This window comes from Sarcophilus harrisii, chromosome 3, assembly GCF_902635505.1.
Source record: "Sarcophilus harrisii chromosome 3, mSarHar1.11, whole genome shotgun sequence".
NCBI lineage: Eukaryota > Metazoa > Chordata > Mammalia > Dasyuromorphia > Dasyuridae > Sarcophilus > Sarcophilus harrisii.
In genome coordinates this window covers 234696267-234713053 of record NC_045428.1, presented here as the reverse complement: position 1 = coordinate 234713053, position 16787 = coordinate 234696267, and positions in this window count along the sequence as shown.

Sequence of the window (16787 nt, the reverse complement as noted above, 5' to 3'; positions counted from 1 at the left end):
GGCGGGGCCAGCGCGGCTTCTTCTCGACGGCGCCCTTCCCGCCATCTCCTCTTCCTTTGCCGTCTTTCGCGCACTTAGTTCCTACTCCGGCGCACCCTCGCTGGCTTCAGAAGGGCAGACTTCCCTTGCTTCCTTTCCTTTTGTTTGTTTGGCTTTTTAAAACTTATTTTGTTACCTTCCTCGCCATCTATCGGCTTCACAAAGTCTATACAAATTTTACCTATTTAAACTCCCTCCCCCTTTGCCTCCCTCACTTTAAAGTTTTCCCCATGATGAGAACACCCCTTTACTAAGCATGCTTCGCCAGAAATTTAGTGATAATCAAGAGAGGCGTTTCGAAAACAGGACTGGATTAATTGATAAGCATTTCAAATTTCCCCTTTATAGACAAAAGTTATGTAGCAAGAGCGTATGCATTATTATAAATCCATGCTCTGCAGCTTTCCCAACCCTAAGTTTTCACCTTTTTGGAGTGGGGTGCTTGTATCCCCAAAGAAACCCACGGGGATGCACACTTGCCGCCTGAAATATCCTGCCACGAAGCAGTAGAGAAGTCCTAGAACAAACAGGATTTATAAGCCTGGCTGCTCCGTGTTAATGTCACTTAGACTCCAGAGGTTATTATTCACCATAACAGCTAGTAAGTATTTCTTTTCTTTAATTAACCCATCGATGCCGCTTCCCTCCCTTCCCCCACCCCGACAAACCTCAATTTTTTGGGAAAACTTCTATCAGAAAAACACCGATGACAGACCGATGTCCCTTCCTCTCCAACAAAGGACTAAGGGTTTACACAGACCAGGTCAATTTGATGTAATAGAATTGTGTCCCCTCATCTTTGTGGAGGGTGGGCTACCTGGCCTGGGGAAATTCCTAAAAATGATCCCTACCCACCAGAATCTCCCTTAGGAAAGATACCTGGTTTCCCACGGGAATCTCCCACCTCCAATTAATCTGTGAATCATTTTGGTCTGGGAAACAATCATAACCCTTATCGATTTGAAAATTAGCTCTTAATCTCTCCCTAGCCCCCACACCATAGAAAACAAGATTCTATACCCAAACCTTTGTTAATTCCTATTTGGAACTGGCCCTCTGAGAAGTTGTTTCTCAGTGTAATAAACATACTCTCACTCTCTCTCTCTCTCTCTCTCTCTCTCTCTCTCTCTCTCTCTCTCTCTCTCTCTCTCTCTGTCTCTGCCAAAAAAATAAATTAACCTTTGCAGATCTTGTTCCTTGCTCAGTACCACAGCTAGGGACAAAGCCGAAAACAATTTTGATCAAGAAAACCAAGAAAAAGACATAGTAAATCATATTTCCAGCTTAGGGTAGTTTACAGAGACCAAAAGAAAGGTCTGAGGATGAAGACTCATCCAAAACACTCCCTGAGAAAAGATTAAAAGAAAAATTAAACAACATTTTGGAGTTTCTTTTAGGAGGTGACTGAATCATTTATCCTCTGGATCCAAGATATCTAGGCAGTTTTCTTCTTATGATTTATTGAAATATGATATCTAGGCTCATTTGGTTGTTCTAGTTTTCAGGTAGTCCAGCGATTATAAAATTTTCTGTCCATCTGTTTTTCGGGCTAGTTTTTTCCTATGAGATATTTCATAATTTATTCTATTTTTCCATTTTTAATTTTTTTTTCTTTCCAAATGTCCATGCACCATTAGCTTTCATTTGACCAATTCTGATTTTCAAAGAATTTGTGTGGCCTGGCTTTCTGGCCTTTTTGCTCTCCTGCTATAGCTCAAGCTGGGGGCTTACAACTCTCCTTTTCCTGGTGGCCTGTTCATTTTCCTCCTGCTCTGAGCCTGCAAGTTCCTGACCCAGAAGACTACTGCTTCATTCATCTTCTATTGGCCTGCTGAATGTCTCTGTAGCTTCAGAGTGACTGAATCAAGGGATCCCTTTGATCTGGGACTCTTGGCCTGCTTATTCCACTGTGGGTTATATACTAGACTAAAGGATAGAACTGAGACACCACTCTGCTGCTGAGATGGGAGTCATACACCTATTATTTGTTTCCAGAACTTGTTCCAGTACCACAGCTAGGGACAAAGCCGAAAACCACTCCTCTCAGCCCTGGATCTGTGATCCAGAACTGGATACTCTGGTGAACTCATTCCTGTTCCCAACACTTGTTCAGGGTTTCCTTGAAATTTTTATTTGTCCTAGTGCTTCCTATCTCATGTCCTGTCTCAGACTTCTAATCCTTGACCATTAGTGTTTCCTGGTGCTATATGCTCCTGACTAGCATTTTCCTGGCTACACTTAGTTCTTTCATCCTCAGACCTTTCTTTTGGTCTCTGTAAACCACCCTAAGCTGGAAATATGATTTACTATGTCTTTTTCTTGGTTTCCTTGATCAAACTTCAATCTAGAGTGTTTTCTAGATTTCTGAACAACATTACTCTGAACAACCTTTTTAGTTGAAAACCTTGCTTTATATATTTTATTGAAGATCTCTTTTATCCCTTCCTCATCTGACATCAGCCAGATGCCTTCTGCCACTGTTTATATAACTTCACCCTTGTCTCACATTAAGAAGTGACCCATATCCCTTACCAAGGCAAAGCCCCCTACATGCATCTGATGGGGTGAGAATTGAGGGTTGAGAGATCCCGTGACAGCCATGGGATCCTCTTGGCCAGTTTAAGGCTTTGTGAAAGAATTTGCAAACCCCACTGAATAAAAGCTCAAGGTTTGTGGCAAGAATGTGTTTATTTACTCTTAAGAAAGCAGTATGTGAAGAAGTTAGCTTTCTTAGCAGACAAAATCCTGTTAGGAGTATTGCAAAAATGGGTTTACACTAAGAAGAAAATATCTTCATCAGTGAGCAAGGGACTCACTGTTAGGACTTCTTGCAAAGATTTATACTGAGAAAGACTCAGTGGGCTAAATCCAGAAGGGCATTAGCAAAGATTCGGGGTTCAGAGTTGTCTTTTATTAGCCTTCTGAAGTTTGAAGCTGAGGAGATTTAAGGGCTAATTTTTCAATGCAATAGAGGATGGTGATTATGCCCCAGACTAAGATCTCCAATTAAATATTACATATCTGGGAGATTATGGCTGGGTGGGCCTCCTCAGAGACCAGAGTTTGAAAGTCAGGAGCAGCCTTCCTCCAAAGATTTCTTTCTGACCCATCCGCCAAAGGTTAAAGGGGGCACAGTTTACATCAGGGTCCCTCCAAAGATTAAAGGGGATATAGTTTACATCACATCCTTGTGCCCCTTCCATCTCATTTTCTCCAGAAGATTGCCTCTTTCCTCCTCCCTACCTTCTCATTTATGATCAATTTCTTCTTGCCAACTGGATGCTTCACTATTGTCTACAAAAATGCTCATGTCTCTTCCATCCTCAAAGAACTTTTACTTGATCCATCCATCTCTGGTAGCTAACAATTCCTCAATTCCCTTTTGTGACTAATCTCCTTGAGAAGGAGTTATCTTCATTTGGTGCTTCTACTACCTACTTCCTTCTCATTCTTCTTAATTCTCTACATTCTTGCTTCTGACTTCATGATTTAACCAAAATCACTCTCTCCAAAGTTACCAATGATTTATTTGTAGGAAGGAATGGGGGACAGTCCTCCATGTAGAAAGAGGTCTACTTGTGGCAAATAGAGATTGTTGTTGTATGACTCAAAAGGAGGTGGAATAGATATTTCTAGCCTCTTCTCCCCCTACCTATTCTTCTCCAAGAACTTTTATTCCTGCCTGAGGTTGGAAGTTGGGACAGGAGGCCTTTCTGCTCTCCTCAGAAAAGGAGTGCCTATTGGGCCTGGTATAACTATCCAGAGCATACCTAGACCTAGACACACACACACACACACACACACACATGCCTAAATATTATTAATCTAGGGGGTATGACCAGGTTCATTCTAACTTTTGATTGCTTTGTTACTTTAGTAGACAAGGAGAGCCCCAAGCTCTAGATCTGTGGTTTGACCCCTTTCCCTTCAAACACCAATTCCACAATGAATAGAATAGAGAATAGTTAAAATTTAAAAAAAAAAATTTTTTTTAAACCAACATTTATCCAAATCAGTAGCAAAACAGAAATCAAAGAAGTTATACATGGGAGAATATATATATATATATACACACACACACACACATACAGGACAGGACAGTATGAAGGAACTCTTTCCTTAGGAGCTAGGCAACTTAGGTCACACAAGAGGGAAAATTCTCAAAGTCTCCCCTCTCCCTCACCTCCCATTCATAATCAACAAACTCCTGTGGCTTTCTATTATTTCTAGGATCAAATATAAAATACTCTATTTGTAAGTTAGCACTCTTCACAACCAAGACACTCTACCTATAGACACAAAACATTTTTCACTGGTTGTTCCCTAAGCTTGGAATATTCTCCCTCCTTTTTTCTGCTTCCTGCCTTCCCTAATTTCTTTCCAGCTAATATTCCAACATCTACAGGTATTTCCCAACTTCCCTTTAGGTTAGTGCCTTTTATTTGTTGGATGTCTCCTATGTATACTATAGTTTGTTTTAGTATATGGTTGTTTTTATGTGCCCATTAGATTGTGAAGGACTGTTGCCTTTCTGTGTATCCTTAGCAGTTAGCACATACTTGGCACTGTAATGTTTTGGGAATTTTCATTTTAAGCTTCAGGAAATGACCAGGAGATTCTATTTTGACTTTGCCTTATGAGTCTTAAAAAAAGGAGGGGCAGTTTTCTTTTCTGATTTCTTGAAATAAGCAGTCTAGGTTCTTTTTTGAGGGGTGGTCAAAGCTTTCCGGTAGTCTAATACATTTTTTAATTTCCTTGTTATCTGATTTGAGATCAGTTGTTTTTGTTATTATATACCTTGCATTTTTGCCTATTTTTTTTTCAGTCTTTTGACTTTGTTTTGCTATTCCTTATCACATGGAGTCATTTGACCATTTTAATTTTTAAAGTTTGTTGCCTAGGCAAAATTTTATGCTTCTTCCAAGTTGTTAATTCTCTTTCTTTCTTCCTTTCTTTTGTTTTTGCTGAGGCCACTGGAGTTAAGTGATTTTATCAGGGTCACACAGCTAGGAAGTATTAAGTGTCTGAGATCATATTTGAACTCAGGTCCTCCTGACTTTAGGGCTGGTGCTCTATCCACTGTGCCACCTAGTTGCCTCTAATTCTCTTTCTAAACCTTTCTTCCATAACTCTCATTCCTTTTTTTTTTTTTTTTTCATTTTCTCAATAGTGTTCTCATTTGATTTTTCAAAAAAATTTGTTTTTTTTTGTGGAGGCAATTTGGGTTAAGTGACTTGCCCACAGTTACATAGCCAGGAACTGTTAAGTGTCTGAGGACAAATTTGAACTCAGGTCCAGCCCGATGCTTTATCTACTACACCAACTAGCTGCCCCGAAATAATTTTTTTTTTTTTAGCTTTTAAAAAATACATTGTTGTGTCATCATTTCTAGGAATTTGACATGTATTTGTATCCAAGCTATGTTTTTCTTTGAGGCCTTTTTTATAGAAGTTTTGGAGTAATTCTCTTCTGGATTTGCATCTTGAGTACTCTTTTAACCATAATAGCTTTTCTCCTTCTTTTGGGGGAAGGGGAGGAGGAAAAATTATTTTTGTTAATTCATTCATCTAGCTTACATCCTGACTTTGGACTTTACAGTAGGACTGGGTTCTGGACCCTTCTGGGGAGAATGAGCCAAACTTTGTCATCTTAGGTCTTTGGGGGAGATTAGTAAATGGTGCATTATTTCAGGATTTCAGAGATAGGACTGGCTGGGGTGCTGCATATTTTTAGTGCTTCCAAAATGGTATGATACAATGCTCATGCCCTCCTACTCTAGATCCTGCAAGTTCCTGACCTAAGTCATTCTTCCTAGTTGAAAGTTCCAGAAGACTCAGCCATTGAGAGCCAGCTAGAAAGCTCTTTTGGTTCAAGTGACAGAATTGTAGGTTCACATTTGATCTGGGATCACTGTCCTGTTATTTTAGGCTTCAGATTGGATTGAAGACTAGAACTGAGATCATATTCAACTCCTAGAGCTGGAGCCACAAAGATGTTGTTTTCTTCTGAAATGATTGCTTTTCAGTCAACATATAGTACAGAACTTATGACCCTGCTTTATCCTGGAATGCTCTCCTTAAGTACAGGCCCCCCCAAAGTAGTTTACCATAAATCTGTAAAGAGTGATAGAAATATAAATTGGCACATGTTTCATTACTTTTACAAGACTGGGATTCCTTAATGAGAGATCTCTTGGTCTGGGACTTCTTGACTAGGTAAACAGCTTGAGTCTTCTTTTAATATCTGTTTAATGGAATGATTAGCATTCCTGTTCTTTGTCCTGGATTTCCTGATCAGAACTCATTCTAGTTCCTTTTCTAGATCTTTGTGAAAGGATTATATTAAAGGATTTATGCTATATACTTCCTCCTTCTATTCTGCCACCTTGGCTGAGCTTACTGCATAATATCATCTTAAGAAAATGATATTTTGTTTCCTCTTTGCCCGTGTTTCTTCTTTGTTTCTTTTTTTACTGTACTGCTGTAGCTATTGTTTCTAGTGTTCATCTTAAATAGTAGTATTAATAATGAGTACCTTCTTTACCCTGTTCTTACTAAAAATGCTTCTAACTTTTCTTCATTATACATATGAAGTTCTCAGTTTTAGATAAATAGTGTTTATTGTATTCAAGAAAAGTTTCTATGCTTTATAGAGTTATATATAATCATATGATTTTTACTATTTGTGTTAATAACATAGTTTATTATGCTTATAATGTTTCTTATGTAACAGTGACTACTCTCGCCCCCAATGCCTGAAGACTAGATATGTCATATTTTACTCCACTCCTCAGAATTCTTCAGTATACTTAATAGGGTTGGGAAGTATTCAGTCTAGCATTTCTGTTACAGTATATGTTTCCCCAGTTTTAGGGTATCTTCAGCATCTCAGGTCCATTAAACAGATTTGGTGGGTTGTTGTTTGTCCTTCATTTTCAAAGAGGATTTAAAATATCACAGGTAATATCTTGACTTGCTTGTGAATTGGATTTAAGTGAGACAGAGCTGTGAAAAGACATTAATCTCACAGTCTCTTCTTGAATCCTTGAAATCCACTGGTAGGACAAAAGTCAAGACAATTGGTGATGGCCCTGAATGCAATGGATGTGCTTGGCATCTTTGATGCCAAGCTTTCTTGAGCTTTTTTCTACAGTGCCTGCTTCAGTTGCCTTCATGGACATTGGACCAGATTGCTTTCACCTGCCCATTCTACCAGGAAAGTCTTCACATGCTTGGGGTAGACATCCCCTAACTCACCAACAAGTTTGAGGCCTGTTCATTTCAGATATGGAACGAGAGTCTAGAAGAGTTAAATGAGTTGCTCAAAGTCATTTGTTTTTGTGAGCAGGCTGGACTAGATGGCCTCTGAAATCCTTTCTTCTGGCTCTAGATATTAAAGAGGTATATTGAGAAAAAAGAGACATTCTTTCCCCAAATATGGGGAGCATAATATCATCCCAAGCCCTCCCCTCAATCTTTGGGGAGTGAAGAAAATTTAAGTTCACAGCTAAATTCAGTTCCTAAATAGCAAAGTTGTAACAAGTTCCAAGTCCAAAGGAACCCCCATCCCCAGACTTGTGTCCTAGATTTTCAGAGTTTCTTTGCTGATCTGGCAACAATATCTAGCCTAGAATCCTGGCTCCAAGAATGCCAAGTCTCAAGTTTCCTGGTCTGGAGATTCTACTGCCTATACCAAAATTGAAAAGCATAAATGAAATGACCCAAATCATAAATCCAGTTCTTGGGGCCAAAAGGAAAGACCAATGGGTCTAAAGGGAAAGAGGAAGGTAAGCCTTTCTCTTCACCTAGTTAGTTCATGGTGCTATGCTTCAGGTGAACATTACCTTTATCCCTGAATGACACCTGAAAGAGAGGGACAAGACTGTCCAAATCTAGTTTCAAAGACAGCTTATTTTGCAATGCAGCCAGTGGAGAGGAGCTACTTCCACATTTGTAACACATGAAAGTAGAACCAAAATAGGTCTCTTTAGTTGCCCATATCAATGCCTCCATTTTAGGTAATTTGGACATGAGAAAAGTTCCATTACACTGAACCAAGCCTGAATTCTTGTTATAAATCTAACCTGGTTATTTATAATGTATAATTTTAAAAACACATATACTGTTGTATCCCATTTATTAATATTTTATTGAATAAATTTTTGTCACTGTTCATTAGGGATATTGACCTATAATGAGTTTTTTCTCCTTTGCTTTCTTTCTCCCTGGTTTAGGTATCAGGATCTTATTTCCATTATAGAAAAAGATTAGAAGGCCCACTTTTCCTATTTTTACAAATATGTAATTTTATATAATATTAGAATTGATTGTTCTTTGAAAGTTCACTTATAAGTCTAGCTTGTCCTAAAGTTGCTTTTCTTTGGGTGTTCATTTATGACTTATTTAATTTCTTTTTTTCATATAGGATCATATAGGATCAAAAAGCAATAATCAATTGCTTTTTCTTTTAATCTGGGTACTAAATGTATTAGTAAGTATTCATTCATTTATTCTGTGTTATTTTTATTTGCTTATAATTGGGCAAAATAGGTTTTTTTTTCAATTTTTTATTTTCTAAATTTTTATTCCTTAATTTAAATTTTATTTTATTCCTCAATTACATATAAACACAAATTTTTAAACATTTTTTTAAAATCAGAGTTCCAAATTCTTTCCCTTCTTTCACTTGGGAAGGTAATCAATTTGATATAGATTATACATGCCCAGTCATCAAAATATTTCCTTATTAGTTGCCAAAAGAAATTTGTTATGTTGCAAAAGAAAACCCAGATCAACCTTTCCATCCCCCCAAATAATAAAGTTAAAAAAAAATCTGGGCCTTATATGCAGAACATTTATATGATCCAATCAAATTGACTAATACTGACTGGAATACAATAGGGATCCAAATGAATTACTTTTTATAGATGATCATCATACAACATTGCTGTTACTGTGAACAATGTTATCCTGATTCTCCTTATTTCACTTTGTATCAGTTCAGGTAGGTTTTCCCAGGTTTTTCTTAGAGCATCCTGCTCATTATTTCTTATAGCACAATAGTATTCCATCATGATCATATTTATTCAGATGTCCTGCAACTGATGAACATCCCCTAAATTTCCAAATTTTTTGCCACCACAAAAAGAGCTGCTATAAATATTTTTGTATGTCTAGGTCCCTTTCTTCTTTGACTTCTTTGGGGTATAGATTTAGTAATAGTATTTCTGTGTAAGAGTATGCAGAATTTTGTAAGCTCTTTGGGCATAGTTCCAAATTGCTCTCCAGATGGTTGGATCAGTTCAAAACTCCACCAATAGTTAACACGTGTCCCTATTTTTCCACATTTTCTCCAACATTTGTCATTTTCCTTTTCTGTCATATTAGCTAATCTGATGGGTATGAGGTGTTGCCACAAGAATTGTTTTAATTTGCATTCTTCTAATCAATTGTGATGTAGAGCATTTTTTTCATATAACTTTGATTTGTTCTGAAAAGTGCCAATTTGTATCCTTTGATCATCAAGTTTGACTTAGCACTCTATAAATTTGAGAAATGAAACCATTATCAGAGAAACTTGTAAAAAAAAATTCTTCTCTATTTCCTGCCTTTATTCTTGACTGCAAAGGTTTGTTTGTACAGAGCCTTTTAAATTTGATGTAATAAAAATTATGCCTTTTATGTTTTGTAATGCTTTTCTATGTCTCGTTTATCATAAAACCTTTATCCATAAATCTGACAGGTAAAATATTCTTTGTTCCCCTAATTTGCTTATAATAGCACCCTTTATATCTAAATCATGTTCCCATTTTGACTTTATATTGATATATGGTATGAATTGTTGGTCTTTATCTAGTTTCTGCCAAATTGCTTTCTACTTTTCCTAGCAATTTTTGTCAAATAGTGAGTTCTTGTCCAAAAATCTCAGGTCTTTGGGTGTGTCAAATACTAACTTATTATAGTCATTTATTACCATAAATTGTGTGCCTAATCTATTCCACTAATCTACCATTCCATTTCTTTTTTTATTTTATTAAAGCTTTTTATTAAAAAACATATGCGTGGGTAATTTTTCAACATTGACCCTTGCAAAACCTTCTGTTCCAAATTTTCCCCTCCTTCCCCCGCCTCCTCCCCTAGATGGCAGGTAGTTCGATACATATTAAATATGTTAAAATATATGTTAAATCCAATATATGTATATATATATTTATATGGTTATCTTGCTGCTCAAGAAAAATCAGATCAAGAAGAAAAAAAACCCAAGAAAGAAAACAAAATGCAAGCAAACAACAACAGAAAGAGTGAAAATGCTATGTTGTGGTCCACATTCAGTTTTCATAGTCCTCTCTCTGGGTGTATATAGCTTTCTTCATCACTGAACAATTGGACTGATTTGAATCATCTCATTGTTGAAGAGAGCCATGTCTATCAGAATTGATCATCGTATTGTCTTGTTGTTGCTGTGTATAATGATCTCCTGGTTCTGCTTATTTCACTTAGCATCAGTTCATGTAAGTCTCTCTAGGCCTCTCTGAAATCATGCTGTTGGTCATTTCTTACAGAACAATAATATTCCATAACATTCACATACCGTAATTTATTCAGTCATTCTCCAGTTGATGAGCATCCATTTAGTTTCCAGTTTCTTGCCACTATAAAAAGGGCTGTCACAAATATTTTTGCACTTGTATCACTCTATTTCTTAGCCAGTACCAGATTGTTTTGATGATGACTGCTTTGTAATACAATTTGGAATCTGGTACTGCTAAGCAATCTTCCTTCACATTTTTTTTCATTTATTTTCATGACATTCTTGACCTTTTGTTCTTTCAGATAAATTTTGTTATTTTTTCTAGCACTACAAATACCTTTTTTGGGGGTAATTTGATTGATATGTCACTGAATAAAATAAATTAATTTAGGTAGAATTGTTATCTTTATTATATTGGTGCAATTGACTCATGAGTAATTAATAGTTCTCTAATTGTTTAGATCCAACTTTATTGATGTGAAAAGTGTTTTTAATTATGTTCATTTAGTTCCTGGGTTTGTCTTGGCATCTGGACTACCAAGTACTTTATATTGTTTGCAATTATTTTAAATGGAATTTTTCTGCCTACCTATTCTTACTGTGTTTTATTGGTAGTATATAGAAATGCTGATAATATGTGTGGTTTTATTTTATATACTGCAACTTTGGTGAAATTGTTAATTGTTTCAACTAGGTTTTTAGTTGATTCTCTAGGATTCTGTAAGTATACCATCATATCATCTGCCAAGAGTGATAGTTTTATTTTCTCATCGACTTTTCTAATTCCTTCAGTTTCTTTTTTCTTTTCTTATTGCTATAGCTAGCATTTGTTGAACAAAATTAAATAGTAGTGGTGATAACAGGCATTTCTAATCTTATTGGAAAGACTTCTATAATTACCATTACAGATAGCTTCATTTATTCCTATGATTTCTAGTGTTTTTAATATATTTTGCCAAATGGCTTTGCCAATGGCTTGATGAGAAAATCTCATCATCCTAGAAATAGGTCTTTCCTGCCAACTTCTTAAGTTGTCTCGGCCTGGAAAACTGCTTCTTCTGACCTTTTGTTGGCTCTGCCACTCCAGAATTTTATTTAAGGCATTATCTTAAAGTTTCATGGAAGATAATTTGGGAGAGTTTGGCTACATGCTTTTCTACTCCACAATCTTGGCTCTACTTCTTTTCTTCAATTGTTTTGACTTTTCCCTTTTTATTTTTGAGATTTCATTCTCTTGAAAATATTAGCTAATTTTATTTTATTTATACTTTCCACCCCAAGCCAGCTCCTTGTTTTATTTAACAGTTAAATTAGATTTTTTTTTGTTTTTGTTTTTGTTTTGTTTTTTTTTTTTTTTTTTGCATTCAATTCTGCTAATTTCTTCTTAATCCCTACTTTGTTGTTTGTTTGGGATTTTTAATTGTTCTAGTTTTTTTTTTTTTAATTGCATTTCCTATATGTGGACCTCTTTTTTTGTTGTTTGTAAAATCATATGGCCATATAAATTTCCTTTTAAGGGCTGTTGTAGTTACAATCTATAACTTTTGGTATCTTGGGCCCTTACTTCCTTTGGGAAATTCTCCATTGTTTTATGTTTGGTTTATTCTGATTTTAAAAGTGTTCATTTCTTGGGTAAATTTCTGTTCTAAGGTATCAGTTGTCTCCATTCTTTCCTCTCTAGCTATTCTCTTTTGTGTATCTTGTTTTATCCTAAATATTTTTATAATTTTTCTTCCCAGGACATTTTTTTCCTTTGAGGTTTTGATTATTGTGAAGTTATTTTTTCCTTTTTTATTTAATCCTTGAGCTACTCTCACTATATAGTATTTGTGTGTGTGTGTGTTAGGTCTTTTCTTTGATTTTCTTTTCTTGAATCTGAATTAAAGGCTTGTGCTTGGGTCAAATTCTGTTCCTGTACTCTTGGATGGCTAGGGAAGGGAAGGGAAATATCCTTGGATTTAGTCCTTTGGATGCAGTTTTTTTTTAAATTTAAAGTTAGACATGTACATTCATTTTTTACATATTTCTATGTGAGTTATATTGAGAGAAAAATCAGAACAAGAGGGTAAAATCAGAAGGGAAAAAAAAAGATGAAAATAGTATACTGTAGTCTTCATTCAATCTCCATAGTTATCTCTCTGGATGTGGATGACATTTTCCATCCAAAATTTATTGGAATCGTCTTAGATCACTGAATTGCTAAGAAGAACCAACTCTATTGTAGTTGAATATCACACATAAATGCAGATTTTCTTATCCAAGAAGCATGGTAAAGATGGAATTTTCTGCTTCTATAAAAGTCAATCAATTAATCAATAACATGCCTATTATTTGTTAGCCACTGGAGATTCAAAGAGAAGAAAAATTAATTAATTTCAGCTTTGGGGGAGACAACACATGCAAATATGTTTAGAATGTATCTGAATATATTTTTATATGCATATATATTTATATATCTATAAACATCTGGATCTATATATAGATATATGTACATTTACATATATATACACATATAGTATATTTACATATATTCACACATATTCACAGAGACATACATAAATATACACACAATCAAATACAAAGTAAATACAAAATAGTTAAAAGTTTAGAAGACAGGGCACTAATGATTGAGAAGAGGCTTCATGTGGAAGATCCTTGAGGTAAGGATGAGGAAAGAATGCATTTCATACATAAAGGACAGTTACTACCTATTAATGTTGAAATTCCTTTATCATTTAATTTTGGCTGTTTAGAAACAAATGATTCTTCACTTCTACCTCCTATTCTCACATCTCTGTTCTTTTCGCCCTACTTTTTTTTTTTTTTTATTTAATAGCCTTTTATTTACAGGTTATATATATGGGTAACTTTACAGCATTGACAATTGCCAAACCTCTTGTTCCAATTTTTCCTTTCTTTCCCCCACCCCCTCCCCCAGATGGCAAGATGACCAGTAGATGTTAAATATATTAAAATATAAATTAGATACACAATAAGTATACATGAGCAAACCGTTATTTTGCTGTACAAAAAGAATCAGACTCTGAAATATTGTACAATTAGCCTGTGAAGGAAATCAAAAATGCAGGTGGGCAAAAATATGGGGATTAGGAATTCAATGTAATGGTTCTTAGTCATCTCCCAGAGTTCTTTTGCTGGGTGTAGCTGGTTCAGTTCATTACTGCTCCATTGGAAATGATTTGGTTGATCACATTGCTGAGGATGGCCAAGTCCATCAGAATTGGTCATCATATAGTATTGTTGTTGAAGTATATAATGATCTCTTGGCCCTGCTTGTTTCACTCAGCATCAGTTCATATAAGTCTCTCCAGGCCTTTCTGAAATCTTCCTGTTGATCATTTCTTACGGAACAATAATATTCCATAATATCCATATACCACAATTTATTCAGTCATTCTCCAACTGATGGGCATCCACTCATTTTCCAGTTTCTAGCCACTACAAAGAGGGCTGCCATAAACATTCATGCACATACAGGTCCCTTTCCCTTCTTTATGATCTCTTTGGGATACAAGCCCAGTAGTAACACTGCTGGATCAAAGGGTATACATAGTTTGATAACTTTTTGCACATAGTTCCAAACTGCTCTCCAGAATGGTTGGATTTGTTCACAACTGTTGGAATCTTTACTAAAGTGTTAAGACATTTCTTTACAAAGTGTTAAAGACATTGGAGTTAATTTAATCTTAGAGTTATTTTGGACCAGAACTTGAAACAAGATACTAAGTGGAACTGATTGAACAATGCTTGTATTCACGCCTTTAAAGAGCTCATAAGTATCTAAGTACTCAATGGAGTTCACTCCTTTGGGAGAGTTCAGGGCTAGTATGAGAGCTGAATTCACACCTCCCTTAGGACCAGAGAGCACTCTGGGAGTTAACCCAGAATCTCTCTCCCTCCAGAAGGCCGAGTTAACCTTTGGGAGATGATATATATGGAGGAAGCTCTTGGAGCGAAGGAGAATTTCTCCGGAACATCAACAGGGCTCTGAGACAGAACACTCTGGAAGAAAAGACTACTCTCCACAGACTGGAGATTGAGAAGCCATGAGTCGGAGCTTGCTGGAGGCTGAAGAAAGCAGAGGCAGAAGCCAAGGACAAATACAAGATCTCTTGGAGCCAGGCAGAGAGATAGGCCTCAACTAACTGGGCTATTTTGGAAGGAGAAATAAACATTTGCATTTTACCAGCTGGCTGCGATTTTGTTTTAATTATTGATTGCAACTGAGACTAAGGCAGCCCTCCAAGAAAACCCTTCACACACAACTCCACTAACAATGTATCAGTGTCCCAGTTTTCCTGCATCCCCTCTAACAATCATCATTATTTTTTCCTGTCATCTTAGCCAATCTGACATTCACCCTTCTTTTCTATGCTCTGCTCAAACTCTGGTCACTTCTATTAAGCCTTTGGAATTCCTGAGTTGTAATGAATAATCTTTTCTTTCATTCTGAATCTCTTCAGTCTACTTGCACTTATGGAACCCTAGCTTTCCACCATCCTGTTCTGTCACACTAGTCCTAGAGAGGGAGTCAGAATACTCCTTGCTACCCATTAATTCTTCAAGACTACTCCTTTGAAAATGTCTTCACTTTTTCTCCTTTGAAGTTTATTTTAATAAGGTTTTTTTTCATTTATCATTTCATTTATTATTTCATTTAGTAAATCATAGTGACTGTCTTTGGGCCTTAAGATTATTCTTCTTCCTGCAGTCTTATTGTTTATCTCAACTCCTTTCCTTTTACTGAGATTCTTCAACTTTTATGTCAGTGTACCTTAACGTCCCTCAAATCCCATGACCTATTACTTTGTTCTGCTTCATCCATGTACAGTCATATCCTGGATCTCCCCTTTACCACAAGTATCAACTTTCATGATTAAAAAATAAATTCTGATGTCCTGCCATAGTTTATAATTCTGACTCTCCCTGTGCCTTATCCCTCCTAAACGTTTCATTATTATCCCCCAACTCTATCATGCCTTAAACTTTCTCATGCTATTATCTCCTCCTCTGATGTCACTTTCTTAACTTACCTCATCTTGACCTAGTCTAAGTGTGGAATCTAATTCCTGTTCCATAATGAATACTTAACTCTCAAATATCTTTCCCCCTATCCTATGATTGCCCATGTCTTATTACCTCATCTGCATTATTACCTTTACTATTTTCTTTGTTCCTATGTAATTATGTGCTATTGAACAGAACTGGAAGGTGTTATGAATACCCTACAAATTTATGTCATTTAAGATGACAGTTAGGTATCAAAGTAGGTAGAATGCCAGACCTGAAGTTAGGAAGATTCATCTTCCTGAGTTCAAATTTAATCTCAGAAACTTACTAGCTGCATGACCCTGGACAAATCACTTAATCCTGTTTGTCTCAGTTCCTCATCTATAAAATGAGCTGGAAAAAGAACTAGCAAACTACACTAGAATCTTTGCCAGGAAAACCAAGAATTGGATATGATTGAACAAAACAACAACAGATGACATTGTAAATATAATCACAAAACATTCCCCCCCCCATACACTTGTATATACTTTCTTACAAATACCCATAAAGAGAAACTCATAAGTGGTGCTGCTTTAATGTCAATAAGCATTAAATGCCAACTATGTGACTAGCACCATGATAAAGACAAAAGATAATCTCTGCTTTTAAGGAATTCATATTCTAATGGGAGGGACATGAAAACTATGTTCAAACAAGCTACATACTAAATAAATGGTAACGTCCCTTAGAGGGAGAGAGTACCTCAAGCCCTATGTGCACTACACATAGAAAAGAAATTTTATTATGGATTTATAATAATTGTTATCCCTCCAAAAGAATCATTTAAAAGAGAAAGACTTAAGACTATAGTTTGAAAACATTTTTTAATAGGGATTTACGAACCTATAGACAAAAAAATAGCTTTAAAAAAGCCTATTTAATTTTAAATTTTTTAAAATAAGAAAATTTAAACACAACACTTTTTAAAGATTCTTTTTATTATTATTATTTTTAATAATTATAACTTTTTATTGACAGAACCCATGCCAGGGTAATTTTTTACAACATTATCCCTTGCACTCACTTCTGTTCCGATTTTTCCCCTCCCTCCCTCCACTCCCTCCTCCAGATGGCAAGCAGTCCTATACATGTTAAAGAGGTTACAGTATATCTAAGATACAATATATGTGTGCAGAACTGAA